Source organism: Stegodyphus dumicola, chromosome 7 (assembly GCF_044657685.1).
Source record: "Stegodyphus dumicola isolate Sdum_Otavi_A_Nest chromosome 7, ASM4465768v1".
Lineage (NCBI taxonomy): Eukaryota > Metazoa > Arthropoda > Arachnida > Araneae > Eresidae > Stegodyphus > Stegodyphus dumicola.
The window spans coordinates 164,279,075-164,293,699 of NC_140774.1; the positions used below are offsets into that span (position 1 = coordinate 164,279,075).

General features: G+C 31.7%; 1 protein-coding gene across 2 annotated transcripts in view; it reads right to left on the reverse strand.

The window, feature by feature from the left end:
- The window catches only part of LOC118196191 (uncharacterized), an 86,305-nt gene that overhangs the window by 62,757 nt on the left and 8,923 nt on the right, over positions 1-14,625 (reverse strand). The gene's annotated exons all lie outside the window — the stretch shown is intronic.

Genomic DNA, 14,625 nt, shown 5'->3' on the forward strand with positions numbered 1-14,625 from the left:
CAGAAGAATTTTTATACTTTGCAGAATGGGAATATGATGTTTGGTTTTGTTAGTATTAATTATTACAACTGAATTATTGCAACTTAAATTGCAACACGTAATTTAGCTTAAAATTTATTTGAACTTAATTTTCTAATTTATTTTGATCATGTATATTTCATGTGTCATAAGTCTTTGAAATGAACTTAATTCTATTTATTTACACAATTTTTTTAAAGAAGAAAAAGTCACATTTGGTTTGCTTAGTTACACACGAAGATACATACCTATATATATGTAGAGAGAGAGGGAGAAAGAGGAGTTATGTTTACTTGCAGACTTTTTTCTTCCTTTTTACTAATATTATAGTATGAAAATCAAGGGGGAAATTAAGCAATCAATTTAATTTTGAAGGATGTGATTACAATAAGATCATAACCAATAAAAAATATTCATGAATGAACTACTGGTAACTATCATAGTATTATTATTTAAAAGAAACCTACATTCCAATAAGAACACTTAGTAACATAACCATTTAAGTTATCTGATAAAAGTAATTTTCATTCTTACTTCCCTATACCTTGAATTTCACTCTTAGTATTGCCCATTGCTACTCCCTAGACCTCAAAGCATTTAATGTATCTGGAACTGCAATTTGTGTCTTCTTCTACAGCATACAAGTTATCACCGTTTAGTTTGTACTGCCACGAGCAATGATCTTCAGAATTACCGTATTGCGTTGCATATTCCACCCCACCCAGCTTTAGAACCAGATTCTGAAAATTAAAAAAATATTTACATAATTTTCCACCTTTTAATGCATTCAGAAAATGAATATCCCAAGATTTTAAAATGGATTTATCAACATAATGATTGTTTTCGTCATACTAACAAAGGCAAACTTTTGCACACTTAAGACCCCATTGAATCTTTCTCTTCTAACTGTTGAATATTATGTCAGCCTAATACAAACAATGATCTATGATAGTGAAAGCAAATACCAACTGCCATTCACTGTGCAATTTTGCCATATCAGCTGAATGTTCACCCTAGCAAGCATCGGACCACAACCTTCTCTAATTATTTATGTATAATCTGAGGCCTAAGGATTTGCAAGAACAACAATGAGAATGACAGTAGTTCAAATTATAAAGAAGAAATGAGATAACTTATTAGATGTTGCAATTATGTTTATTCTAATTGAAATAGAGGTTTCTTTTTAATAAATAATATTGTGATAGTAGTAGTTTATCCATGATTACTTTTCATTTGTTATATTCCTGTGACTTTTGGAAATTAAATTATTCGTTTAATTTTTCCCTTTTAATTTTCGGAAGATAAAATTAGTAATAATAAGTGGGAATATGGCATCAAGTGCATTAGATATCCCCATTTTCTTGAAGCTGTTCACTATTATTGTTTCATCAATGATAGGCCATGCACCCAAAATCCACTAGCAAATCAGTTAGTAAGATGAAAATGACCACTATGCGGACAAAACATTTAGGGTAACTTGTTTTGTGAGCGCCTTAAGGAAGACAAACATTACCTAAATCATTAAAACATATTCTGAATCCTGTGCTAAAAAAAAGCTAGGGGGAAAATGTTGTCCGAGTCCCAGTGATTCCTTTGGACAAATATGTAATACTGTTTTAGAAATTTAAGGTGATAAATATAATATTTTTCGAATGCTAAAACAGTTCGAGAAATTTATTCAAGTTCTGAATTCTGAATATAAGTATACTGTATATTATATTTAATAACTATGGTGGCTTCATTTATGAAAATATTTGAATATTGGCTGTTTTTGTACAATGAACCTTCTCTAAGCTAGCTATATGTGATTCCTGAAAATTTTGATCTTTAAATGATAGTGGGCATCCTAGAGAAGTTATGTTTACTAATTAGTTATTTTATGAGGAATGCTGGTTAAATTTAAAAAGTGATTGACTGAGGTAGCTTGTCGTAATGAGACGGTTCACTGTAATCCAATTTTTTAAAGAATTTAAGCTGTTCTTAATTAATTAAGATACTATAAAGAAATATGATTAAAAGTGTTATATAAGCACATGTTTAAAACATCTATTAAAATAATTTTTATAAGCTTTTTAAGAGCATGATTATGATTTTAAAAGAAATGTTTTTTTTCTTTATTTAGGAGACATGGTTTACAAAGAGGGGAAAAACCATTCATTTTTTCCAAGCAGTCGAAACGAATTTTTATGAAATGTTTATTAAATTATATTATGTTATTTTTTAATTAATTCTTTTTTTCAGGTTTTATGTAAAGTTTATGAATTATGTAATAAATTATTTTTACTTCTGTATTTTAATTAGCATATTATTTGCTTCACAGTGTTGTTTCACATTAAAATTATAAATTCAATAAACTTCTTAATTAACATGCTGTAATATAGAGAGAGCATAAAGTTTGTTTTCTGTTGTCACATGTTTATTTCACAATTTTGTATGCGAATCTCGAAATTTATAATAACTAGGAATACTTTTTTAATATCACTTTCGAAATGGTAAATATTAAGCTTAGATTTATTACATATTATGTTTGTAAAAAATTATACGTAAAATTAAAATGCATTAAATTTTAAACTAAACTGAAGTATTAATTTTAGAAATAAATTTCTTAAAGGCATAATTGTATTAAGAATTTTAAGGGAAACAAGGCTTCAAAAATTAAGGTCAGTTGGCAAAGTTTTATGCTTATTCCAAAAAGCATGACATTAGGTTTTTAATGAAAGACTTCTTAATTGAAAGGAAATTATTTAAAGGTAAGTAAAAAAGTTATGCATTATTTCAAACAATAGCAGACTGTTGACAAACACTGAGTGCAGATAAGAATAAAAAGATTAGTTAGACGTAATTCAAGCGTATGAACAAAATTTGAATTCCTTGTAGTAACAAAATGAAGTTCATTGCTATGTTGAATTTTTTAATTTACTGAAAATGTCATTTTTTAGAAGGAGAGAATATATTTTTTGAAATATGAAGAACAGTTGTTCTGAGTTCTTCTTAGAAATATTTCACAAAATGTCTTTTACTGTAATAATATGATCATATCAACATGCAACACGTTTACTCATATAAGTTAAATCTAAAGCAACATGTGTCTATTTTAGCTAAAATTACTAAAAAGAAAGTTCTAGAACATTAATTAACTGACACTAAAACATGCAAATAAAACATACTATTTTTTACAGCTATTTTACAGGGCAAATATAAGGAGTAGCATATCAATTTGAGCTTTTAAATTAATCAAAATGATAATATGAAAGGCCTTTCAATAATATCAGACATAAGCTTCTCTTCATAAAACAAAAATACTCTGCAACAGACTAATGTTACTTTTTGAAAAAGAACATTGCTGTTGAAAGCACATCTTTTAAATTAATGCTATTCTGAGGTCAAATTGACTAATTTAAAAAGCCAAACTATTATGCTTCACTTGCATATATCTGTATAATGATATACACATGCAGATATTGTTTTACTCAAAATATCTTGATTTCAATATATTTTATTATAATAAGCATCATTTTAGACAAAAAAAAATCTATTACTTTTATAGACATATCCTTTAGTATTATCTATGAAAAATATATTCTACACACATAATTACTTAATGGGATATTAGAAGGAAATAATCTGAGACCTTTACAGATACAACCATTGGAATTTTACGTAAGAAAAGTATCTTCTACTCACATGATAACTTGCTATAATAATACAAGCAAATAACCTGTAACGGTTACAGATATATCTGTTGAGATTTTACATGAGAAAAACATGTTCTTTTTACATAATTATTTGCTGTAATATTACACGCAAATAATCTGTAATCATTACAGATATATCGTTTGGGAATTTACATGAGAAAAATATGTTCTACTTACATAACTATATGCTGTGATATTACAAGAAAAAGATCTGTAACCATTACAGGCAAAACTCTTGTAATGTTACAAAGAAAACACCTGTTTCTGTTACTCAAATAACCCATGGCATCCCAGTTTCTATGAGTTTTCTTAGTAACCTTACAGATTTTTTTTTTACAGTGTGCCAGTATTTTGGAGACCAGGTAAAATACTATTTAATATATGAAATTTTGATAATGATGGTTATATTATAATTTTCTAAGTTACTGATATTGTTTAAATTTATTCATTGTGTTTTTATTTTTCTATATATTGTTAATAAATTGGTTAAGTTTGAAACTTTTTATTGTCTTCAATGTCTGCACAACATATAATCTTAGGGAGCTTCTATTGCTACTGCTGCTAAATGTTTAATTTTATAAACTTTAAACTTTGCTTTTGCATCATGGGTCAATAAATTGAGTACTAAGTTCGCTTGGGGACAAAACTCTGTGGGTTCTGCGACAAGCTGACCACTTGGCCAAGGCATATGCTGATGCACTCCAGGGCAAAAGGTCAAGAAAGGGGATTTTGGAAGACTGCAGGCCGCAGCCCACTAGGGCTGTTGTGCCACTGAGTGTAGTTTATAATATTTAAAGAAATCAAATAATGAAGAATCCGCTTGAATGTAATGCATGTTTCTCGCACTGCAAAAAAAGACAGGAAATGAGCATCAAATTTTGAGTTTTGAATTTGTTTTATTATCTATTTCATATTTTGTAAAATTTAAGCGAATTTTTTATAAACAAAGTCAACCATTTCAAAGCAAGCAATGGCAATACTGTACGGAAGAAAACGTTTTTATCTCCAGCATGCGAGACTATGTGATATTCTAAAGATATGCTGTTTTTAAATACTTTGTGATACTGCTGTTGAATTGAATTTTAGGTGGTTTAAGTGCGAAGAACAGAATATTTAAGGTAACACACAAAAACTGAACCCGCCAAAAAAACTTTGGGTATGATATAAAATCTGAAAACTTTCATTTTTTAGGGGTTGGGGCAAAGAAAAGGGACTTTTATCTCATCATCCTCAGTGATGGATTACTCAAAATCTAAGCCAAACTAAGGTTGCTTTTCTGCCTAATTAAACGGTTGATTAAAATCATAATAAATAAATAAAAAGGGAATAAAAAATTTGAAAGCTTTCAGATTTTATATTATGCCCAAAGGAGCGCTTTTTTTTTTTTTTAATGAACATTTTGTGTGTTTATCATGTTCTTCACTCTTAAATCATAAAATTCAATTCAAAAGCAATATCACAAAATATTTAAAAGAGAATATTTAGAATTTCCGAAATGCAGTCTTGCGTGCTAGAGATAAAAATGTTTTTTTTTGTATACTGTTGCCACTGCTCGCTTTGAAATGATTGAGTTTGTAAATAAAAAATTCTTAAATGTTTGACAAAATATGAAAACAGATTAATAAAAGAAATTCCAAATTCCGGCTTTCAGATGCCCATGTTTGAATGGAGGACTACGCTATTCAAAATTGAATGTCTCCAGGTACTGTTGTTTTCTCACAGTGCGAGAAACTTGCATACATTCATGAAGATTCTTAATTATTTAATTTCTTTAAATAGAGGTCTCTAATATTTGGTGGCGACAATTTAAAAGGTAATTCACCATTTATAGTGAATGAACGCAAAATGCCAAAATAAAATTAATAGGCCTTCTGGACTAATTGCTCCTTTGGGCTAACAATAATAGATATTATGCACCTCAAGCAATGCCACTAGGTGTAGCAGTAACACATACAAGTAGTATAAGTCATGTGAATATTCCATCATTGTCATGGACATCTCCAGACACATCACTAGTCACTGGAGCTCAGTTCAATGAGGAACTCATTACTGAAAACATTTCAACTCGAGTCCGAGAAATTCCAGATCAAATATACCTGGCACCACTGTAAATGTGCCTGGTGTTTTGAATGGTAACAGAGAGTCTGTGCGATGGCCCCGTAACAGCAGACCCCATTAGCTGAGTCATCTATCAGTGGTCATTGCAGTCACTGATGTAGACATCAGATCACTGATAAGGATGCATCAGGGGCTGTGATCACCGATTGGACAATCACTCTGCCCTTGATATTGGTTGACCGCTACCTTTTTAATGCTTTGTAGGGCCTTGTTTTAGCCATTCCTGCCAACACCATTGAATGGTAGCATTTCTCTAACCCAAATGTCTAGTGATTCTGTTACCACACTGCTTCTTTTAGCCTAATTGCACATTCTCTCTCAAATGGTGACATCTGCTCATGCTATTCGCGAACTCATTTGTGAGGTATTTGGATAACCCACATGGGCTGAAAGAACAATGCTCACATGGAAGTTATACCATATCACTGGAATGTTTTCTGCTAGTCATTAACTAGCTGCCAAAAGTTAATCATTTACATATTCTGTTGTAAGGTTTCATATGCAGTTTCACTTCATTCAGTCAAGTATAATACTGTCTCAATGGGATGAAACAACCTGGTTACATATTCTGTTTTAAAGTTTCATACGAAGTTTCACCCCATTCAGTCAGATTACTCCTTTTTGGTGCATCACATTTTATGTTATTGAGTGCATTTGTGTTTGTTTAATCCAACACTTTCTTTCTTATAAGTACATAGACTTCAGAATTCTATTGTAATTCATCATGATAAAAAAAAAGTATTTGCCAGTGAAGTGACGGTTAACTATAAAATATGTAAATCCATTTGTATGCGCTGTCTTTGGTCGCATATGTACCAGACATGCATAAAAAAAAACCTAACACTTTTGTAAAATGCTGAAACTAGGGGTTGGATAATCAGAAAATACTTAAATATTTAGTATTTGAATGAGGTTGATAGTGTATGCTTCATATAGCTTTGTTCAAAAACAAGATAGCCTGTGCAGGCTTTGCTGTAATCAAATAAAGCAGAACCATTCTACCTTACACTATTCATTTAACAAGTGCAGCAAAATTTGGTACACTTCTGTTATCAGGACCGAATTCAGAAATGTATGAATGGATGAATGCATTTTAATATGCATGTATGTTAGTGTATAAACACACATATAAAAGTGCATACATATATTTCTGAATCCAGTCCCAATAACTGAAGAGTACATAGATTTTTCTATATATAAAACATAAAATTGTGTGTATTTTTTTAAATAAGGATCTGATTTTAGCTACTGCTGATTCAGCTGGGGATGCAAGAAGGGAAGTCATTTATGATCCTGGTTCTGGACATCGTATGATCACGACCAGTTTTGGATTACAAATCTCTTACCCTTTAGTAAAAGTGAGAAACAGGTGGAATTTTAAGAAGGCAAAGTGGGAAAACTTTTGCTGGGAACTTGAGACTAACTTTTCCCAGCCACTTAAGTTTTTAAACCCTGAGACGAGCATCGACAAGGCATTCTCTTATTTTTCTGAATTAATTTTGACAACCGCAAAGAAGTGGATACCAAGAGGTAAACAAATAAGGCTCAAGGCTTTCTGGAATGATAGATTGACTGAATTAAATGATATATCCGTTGAATCCCGAAACTTTGATGAACAAACAAAAAATCCTAAGAACATCCAAAGATGGAGAAGTGGTGCAGCCATCCTTAGAAAAGAAATTATTGCGGCAAAGAAAAAATGCTTTAATAATTTCACTACTAATATAGATTACAGAAAGGACGGAAAAAAGGTTTATAATTTTGTGAATGGAGTGAAAAAGGAAGAGAGTGTTCAGGGAAGAGAATCCATGAAAGTAGGTTCAAAAATACTGACGGATGATCTGGTCATTGCAGATGCTTTTAACTCATTTTATTGCAAAAGACAGCATTTAAAAACGATCTAATGAAGAGGCAAAATATCCTTAGGAAAACAATTATCGAGAAATTTTCTTCCAGCTCTCGGGGACCTTCAGCTTTTAATAGAGATTTTACTATTGTGGGAAGCTATTGGACAAACGAAATGTAAAAAAAGTCCAGGCACAGACAATATCCATGTTGAATTTTTAAAGAATTTTGGTGAAAACATCCTGAATGTCCTCCTGAAGCTTTATAATAAGAGTTGCAACTCGACTGTTCCTGCTGCCTGGAAAATGGCCATCTTGATCCCAATTCTTAAAAAGAACAAACCACAGCAGGATTTGGACAGCTATAGACCAACTGCTTTAACTACTGTGTTAACAAAGATAATGGAGAGAATGATTGTTTCCCATCTTAAGTGGTACCTGGAAACCAATGGCTTAATATCTTCCAAACAAGCAGGATTTAGAAATTACCATTCTACAAGTCAACAAGTTGTATTCTTAAGCCAGTCAATTAAAAAGATGGCTTGATGAATGAAATTCGGTACTGGCTGTTTACGTAGATTTCCAAGCAGCTTATAACGTTTGGAGGTTAAAAGCTGTTCAAAAACTTCAGACATTCGGTGTTGGCAGAAAAATGTTCCTTTGGTTAAAACATTTCTTGACCCAATGTTTTTGTGCCATTCATGATGGCACCAGCACTTCAAAATATATAAACAAGTTGAAATGGGTTTGCCTCAGGGCACAGTTATTAGCCCTATTCTGTTTGACATTTTTATTAACGACCTACCAGACATCTTAGAATCAGATGGAATCATAAACACTGACCTTTTTGCCTATGATCTTGTCGTATAGGCCAGAGCTAACAAAAAAGATCAAGACGGTTTAAACCCAATCTTAAACTCTGCGCTCCAGAGACTTGAGGAGTGGTGCTCTGCTAATAATATGAGAGTTAATCAGGGAAAGACTACTTGTCAGTTTTTTTTTTTCAACAGACAACACTTTACTCCTAGACTAATGTACGAGAAGTCGGTTTTGCAGTAGACGGATGGTGCCACCTATCTTGGGTGTATTTTTGACAAGCACCTAACGTGAAGAAAGCATGCAGTCTTTATTCACTGTCATATTCTCAAATTTTCTTGATGTCACTGATGTTATGTAGCATAAGGAATCTCCCTATGATGAATTTGAAGCACTAGATTTGCATTCAGTAAATTTCACACTTTAGATAAGCATAATGTAATGAAAATAGTAGGCTCCTTCAGTTTTTATATTTTTCTGAGCAGTGTAATATAATGAATCGTCCATTTAAATGGAGATCTTGATCTCATAGAATGGCACTGATATCAAAGCCAGAATTTGGTTAATTGAAGGTAATTTCAATTTGAAGAAAACAACATTATAATACTTAGTTGTGCCCTGATTATTTCTGTTACTGCTTTGTTTGAGGCCTCTTTTTTTTTTTTTTTTTTTTTTTTTTAAATTCTGGAAAGCAAACATTTTTGCAAAATTGTTGGTGTAAAGGCCCCGAAATTCCACTACTTATTCTGTGAATTTTATGCCACTTTTTGAAGTGACAATGTTACTTATATAAAGCAGTTTGTTCCACTATGTTATCTAATAAAGTAGTCTAACTAAGCAATCACTGAACAGTGATGAAATTAGAAAACAACTGATATAACAGCATTATTAAAATACTATTATTTTCTCCCAATCTTATTGAATGCTAAGTGCAGATTTTATCACAAATATTTAATAATATTTATAATATCAGCTGTATTTAGAGATCCGTATTTTTTGAAAGTATGCAAATTTAAACTTGGAACATTGTAAATCTTGTTATTATTACACAAATAGAAATTTTTGACCACATACGTTAATAACGTTATAAAGCCAGATATAATTTTTAATGCAATTACCCTGAGTTTCTTATAAATTTTAATGAATATTTCAGAAACGTAAAGATGCAATTTTTTAAAATGAAATAATTAAACTAATACATAAATACTTTTCTTTCATGAGAGTTGTGAAAAAAAAAAAAAAAAAAAAAAAAACTTCACACAATTTTTCAATTCAAATTTTTTGTTTGTTTTATACTTTCTAAAAAATTACTTATTAAGTATTTCAATTGGCATTCTGAGAATTATATAATCATACAAGTTACATTTAAATGTACACATCGTAACTGGGTCCGTGACACTCAACCGACAGGACATTTAGCCGACACACAGAGTTAGCCGCCAGGACATTTAGCTACGGGACACTTAACTGTCAAGACATTTAGTTAACAGAACACTAAGCCGACAGTTACATTTAGCTGACACGGACCCAATAATTATTTAAACTTACTATGAATTACAAAATTTCTCGACTTATCCACAAGTTCAATATTTAAGTTATTTCTTCACCTATCAATAAAATTTATTTTTTGATTATTAAAGATCTCATATGTGCTTTTAATCATTGGGACAATTTAGCATTGTTTGATATGTATCGTGATGTTTGGTGTATAGTGGCCAAATTGAAAACGCGCTAAAATTTCTCATCAGGGAATCTGAATTAAATTTCGAAAGGAAAAAATTTTTTTAACTAAGTACGGTGGTCACTTAATTACATTTGGGATCTTCAAAATTTATCCGTAAAGCTTCTTCATTTAATCAAATGGGTTACTTTGAACACTTTCACATCATTAATAATTTTTCGGTACTTTTCCGTTTTGCCGGCGCAAACGATAAAGTCGCCAATAATGGTTTAACTGATGCCAGACAGAATATCTTAGCTGGTAACCTTTTACGCCTCAGTTTCAAAACAAGTTGAAGCCATTTCTTATCAGATTGTTTCTTTCAATACTGGCATACAATAATATAGAATTTTTACACGATATTTAAATTTTATCCCCTAAGACAATTCATGGTAATAAGTCAATTAGTTCTAAGTCAATTAGGTTCTAAGTCAATTAGAACGCAATTACACCGCTCATCCGAAGGCGAAATCAAGTGTTAAATTCATCAATTCTAATGAGAATGCACTAGTGAGGTAAAGCACTACGGTTTTACATAATTTCTGAGTAAGCTATTCGTACGAATTGAAATAATTCTTGCATTTAAACTTGTATTCCAAATTAAGATTTAACTTGAAATTAATGTAGATAATTACTGAGCGAATTAAATTTTAGTAGCATAGTTTACGTGAGATGAGATCACTTGGGGTCACGTGATACGAACCGGCGAATCAGGATATTGAACCATGAAATCATAGTAAATTCTTAAATTAATGTCTTTTTACAAATTTATTGTCTTTATTTATTGGCTTTTTACAAAATTTTAAACCATATTAAAATGTTTATGCCTTCAAAATAAAAAAAAATTCTTAGAATTAACATTTTTTATGTGTGTACTGTATGTTGTCGCCAACAAAGTCTGCTTGGCGAGATTTGCGCCGGCGAAACGGAAAAGTACCAATTTTTCTTGTTTACTTAATGATATTAATTTTCCAATCTCGCTCTTCCAAATGCTTTCTAATGAAATTTCCTTTCCCTGTAATGAAAAATCCGAATAATGCAATAAAAATTATTGTTGTCCTTGAATTATTCTTTTTATAGAAACATATGGTCATAAAGGGTTAGTTTCAAAATATATATTATTTTGTTATTAGAAACAATAAAAAAAAAATAATCTTTAAGACAAGCAAAGGTATAAATTATTGACCTCTATAATGGGCTGTTCATGCTACCATACTTGAGATAAAAATTCTGTAACATTTTAATGACCACGCCTCTCACTGAAAATACTTACTTAGGTTAATGTTTATAGCCCTAAACTGGTGCATTATGTTTAATTTAGAAGTAAAATATTCTTTAAGGTTTTATTTCATTCATACCTGAATACATTTCTGCAAAAACCACATTTTTCACTCTTCATATATTGAAAACGTTGCTGATATGAAATTCCGGACATGGAAAAATCTCAGAAGAGAAACGGAGGAATCTGCAGAAGGAGGGGCACCAAGCAGGGCGGAGCAAAGCGAGACATCCTGAAAAGTCACCGTAATGTGGTACCATCTATCGATGCTAGATTTAACTAGATCAGTCATGTAACTAGATAATATTATGTACTCTGTTTTGAAAGTCGCAATGTGCAATTTTCGATGTAATATGTTATATTGTTTCATGTTTTTCTTATAAAATGTAACTTTCTCAATTTCTGTAAAAATGTATAAATTTTCATTTTACTTTTCATTAATTTAAATTCCCCCCCCTTTCATTCTTTCTCTTTCTGTTTTAGCTACATGGTGATAGGGAAATTTTTGGTGCCCATTTCCCTGAATGCATTTATAAAGTTCTAGTCTAAAAAGGCAATTTTCATTGGAAGAGACTGGTTATATATTAAGTAAAACAGTCACTCTATTTCTGTTAGGTCCAGCAGTGGCCGAGCGGTAAAGTCACTGTACACTGGCAGGTTCAGGCCGAATTTTGAATCCCACGAACGAACAGGCTGCACGGGCGTTCTCGAGGTCTTCCTCATGTGTAACATGTATAGGAGACATTTTTCCTCAGAAAGTCCTCCATGAAGGCATCCCTCCCGTTAGGCAGATAGCCCTCTGGCTTTGCCATAATTACATAAACCAAACCTACTTCTGTTAGGTGGTTGCAAGCCACGAATTCCCGTGCCAGAGCCCTATTCCAGATTAATAAATATGCGATGCCTAAATAGCATATGTACACTCTAAGAATGCTGTAAATAGCATTCTTAGAGTATAAATAAGAATGCTGTAAATAGCATTCTTATAAGTAATGTAGTGTAAATAGCATAGTAAGAGTGTAAATAGCATTTTAGATAAAAAAGTAGTTCCAGTGTGGCAAGGAGTAGGCGAATCACTCTACTTCCTGACAGGGAAAGGAAATTTCATTAGTGGGAGAAGCGAAACGATTTTATACGGAATGAATGTAGTGTGATGTGTTGAACAAAGTAGTAATGAAATGTAAAAGTATTAATTTAAAAGCATCGGGAAGAGCGAGACTCATTGTCGGCTTAATGGCATATTGGCGAAGTGTCCTGTTGGCTAAGTGCCCGTGTCGGCTAATTGTCCGTGTTGGCTAAGTGTCCTTGTCAGCTAAATGTCCATGTCGGCTAAATGGTGTTGGTTAAGTGTCCACGACCGATTGTAACTGTATGCAATCAAAATCACTTTTCGGGGGAAGGGGAGAATCATTGTCACTAAAATACTACATACGCTATATAAAATTTGCGAGAAATTTTAATAATAGAAAGTCAGGAGAAATATGTTGTAAATTGGGTTAGCAGGTATTAGTAAATTGGGTTGATTTCTACTTGTATGGTCAGAAATCTTAAGTCTCCCACCTTAATCAGGTCAGTTTGTGCAAATTTAAGATGTTTTTGCTTAAAAAACCATCACAATATTGCACAAATTTGGTGTCGCAGAAATTAAACATTATACGTATACGCTTCAACATCTTATTTTAAACAATGACTTAAATAGTAGATAATTTGTCAATCTGCAAATATTAATTCCACAAATTCTAAACATAGACATTTTTTTAACAGAACTTGAATGCACTTCCTGTGCTCACAGATATTAACCACTACCTGGGTGATGCATCTAAAATCATAGTCACATTCAAATTAAAATATAGGCTATACAGTCAAAAGTCGTTAATTCAAACACCCATAATCCGGACCTCAAAGCTACAAACTTTCTGCGCATGCGTCGCTTTGATGTAAGACCTTTACCGCTGCTAATTTGCGTGTGCGCGTGAGCAAAATACGTTTACGAATGCGCGTTTAATGTATAACGGACGGGATAAGCTAAGCTAAAATTATCTAATTATCTATTTCAGATAATGTTGCAGATTGCGTTGTTCCTTAATCTTCGAATTGGATCCGGATTATTATTTTTTGCAGACTGTTAGAGCAATTTTATAAAAGTAAGCTTGAACTTTCGATTATGTCAAATAGAATTTCCGATATATATTTACTAATATGTAAAGGATATACAAAGCGAAAGTATCTTTCGGAGTCCATTAAACAAAAAGTGGAATTGCTGCAAAAAATGGATAAAGTTTATCTAAACTTTGTTTATCTTTAACGCTGCGGTGGCGAGCATTGAATTGGAAGTTGATCTGTCAACACTATCCTTATCTTAAGGGCAGATGTTTTTATTTTATTTGGCTTATAATTGCTTACTCAATGTAGTATTTCATTTCGTCTTTGATATGATTTAAATCAAATGCCTCGTCATTATAATTCGCTTCCGATAGCGAAGAAAGTGACAGAGGTTATTGAAAACGAAAAAATTTCGATTGACAAATTAGTCGGTATTCTCGACACAGCAATTATATCACTTGAACAGCGGAACTTTGTAACTGAACAAGAAATTATGTCTGTTTATAGAATTAAAGAGAATGTAATATAACATAAAAAACGAAGCAACTTAAACAACTTACATTGAAAGAAATGTTTAATAAAGTAAACAAATAAATATTAAGCTTTTTTTTTTTTGTAAATTTTGATACCCTTTAAATCATAATTGTTCTTTATTTCATAAATTAAGGTTTCATATTTTTAATTTTATAATTTCCGCATGCCATTTTACCAGATTTAAACTGATGATCTATAATCCGGAAAAATCGATAATCCGGAATCGCCGAAGTCCCGACGAGTCCGGATTAACGACTTTTGACTGTAGTAAAAGATTACGCAATCAAATTTAAATCAAAGATGGCTCCTTAGCATACCAATTTAAATGTCGGCAACAAATAATATAAAGCTGAATAATTAGAAATCTAACTGAGATAACAGAACTAAAATAATGTGGCCTTAAGAGGCAGAAACATGCTCTGTTTCACAATTCAAAAACCCCAGCTTAAATACCTCTAACTTATTTACATTTCTGGTGAGGAAATGGAAAGGAGAAGG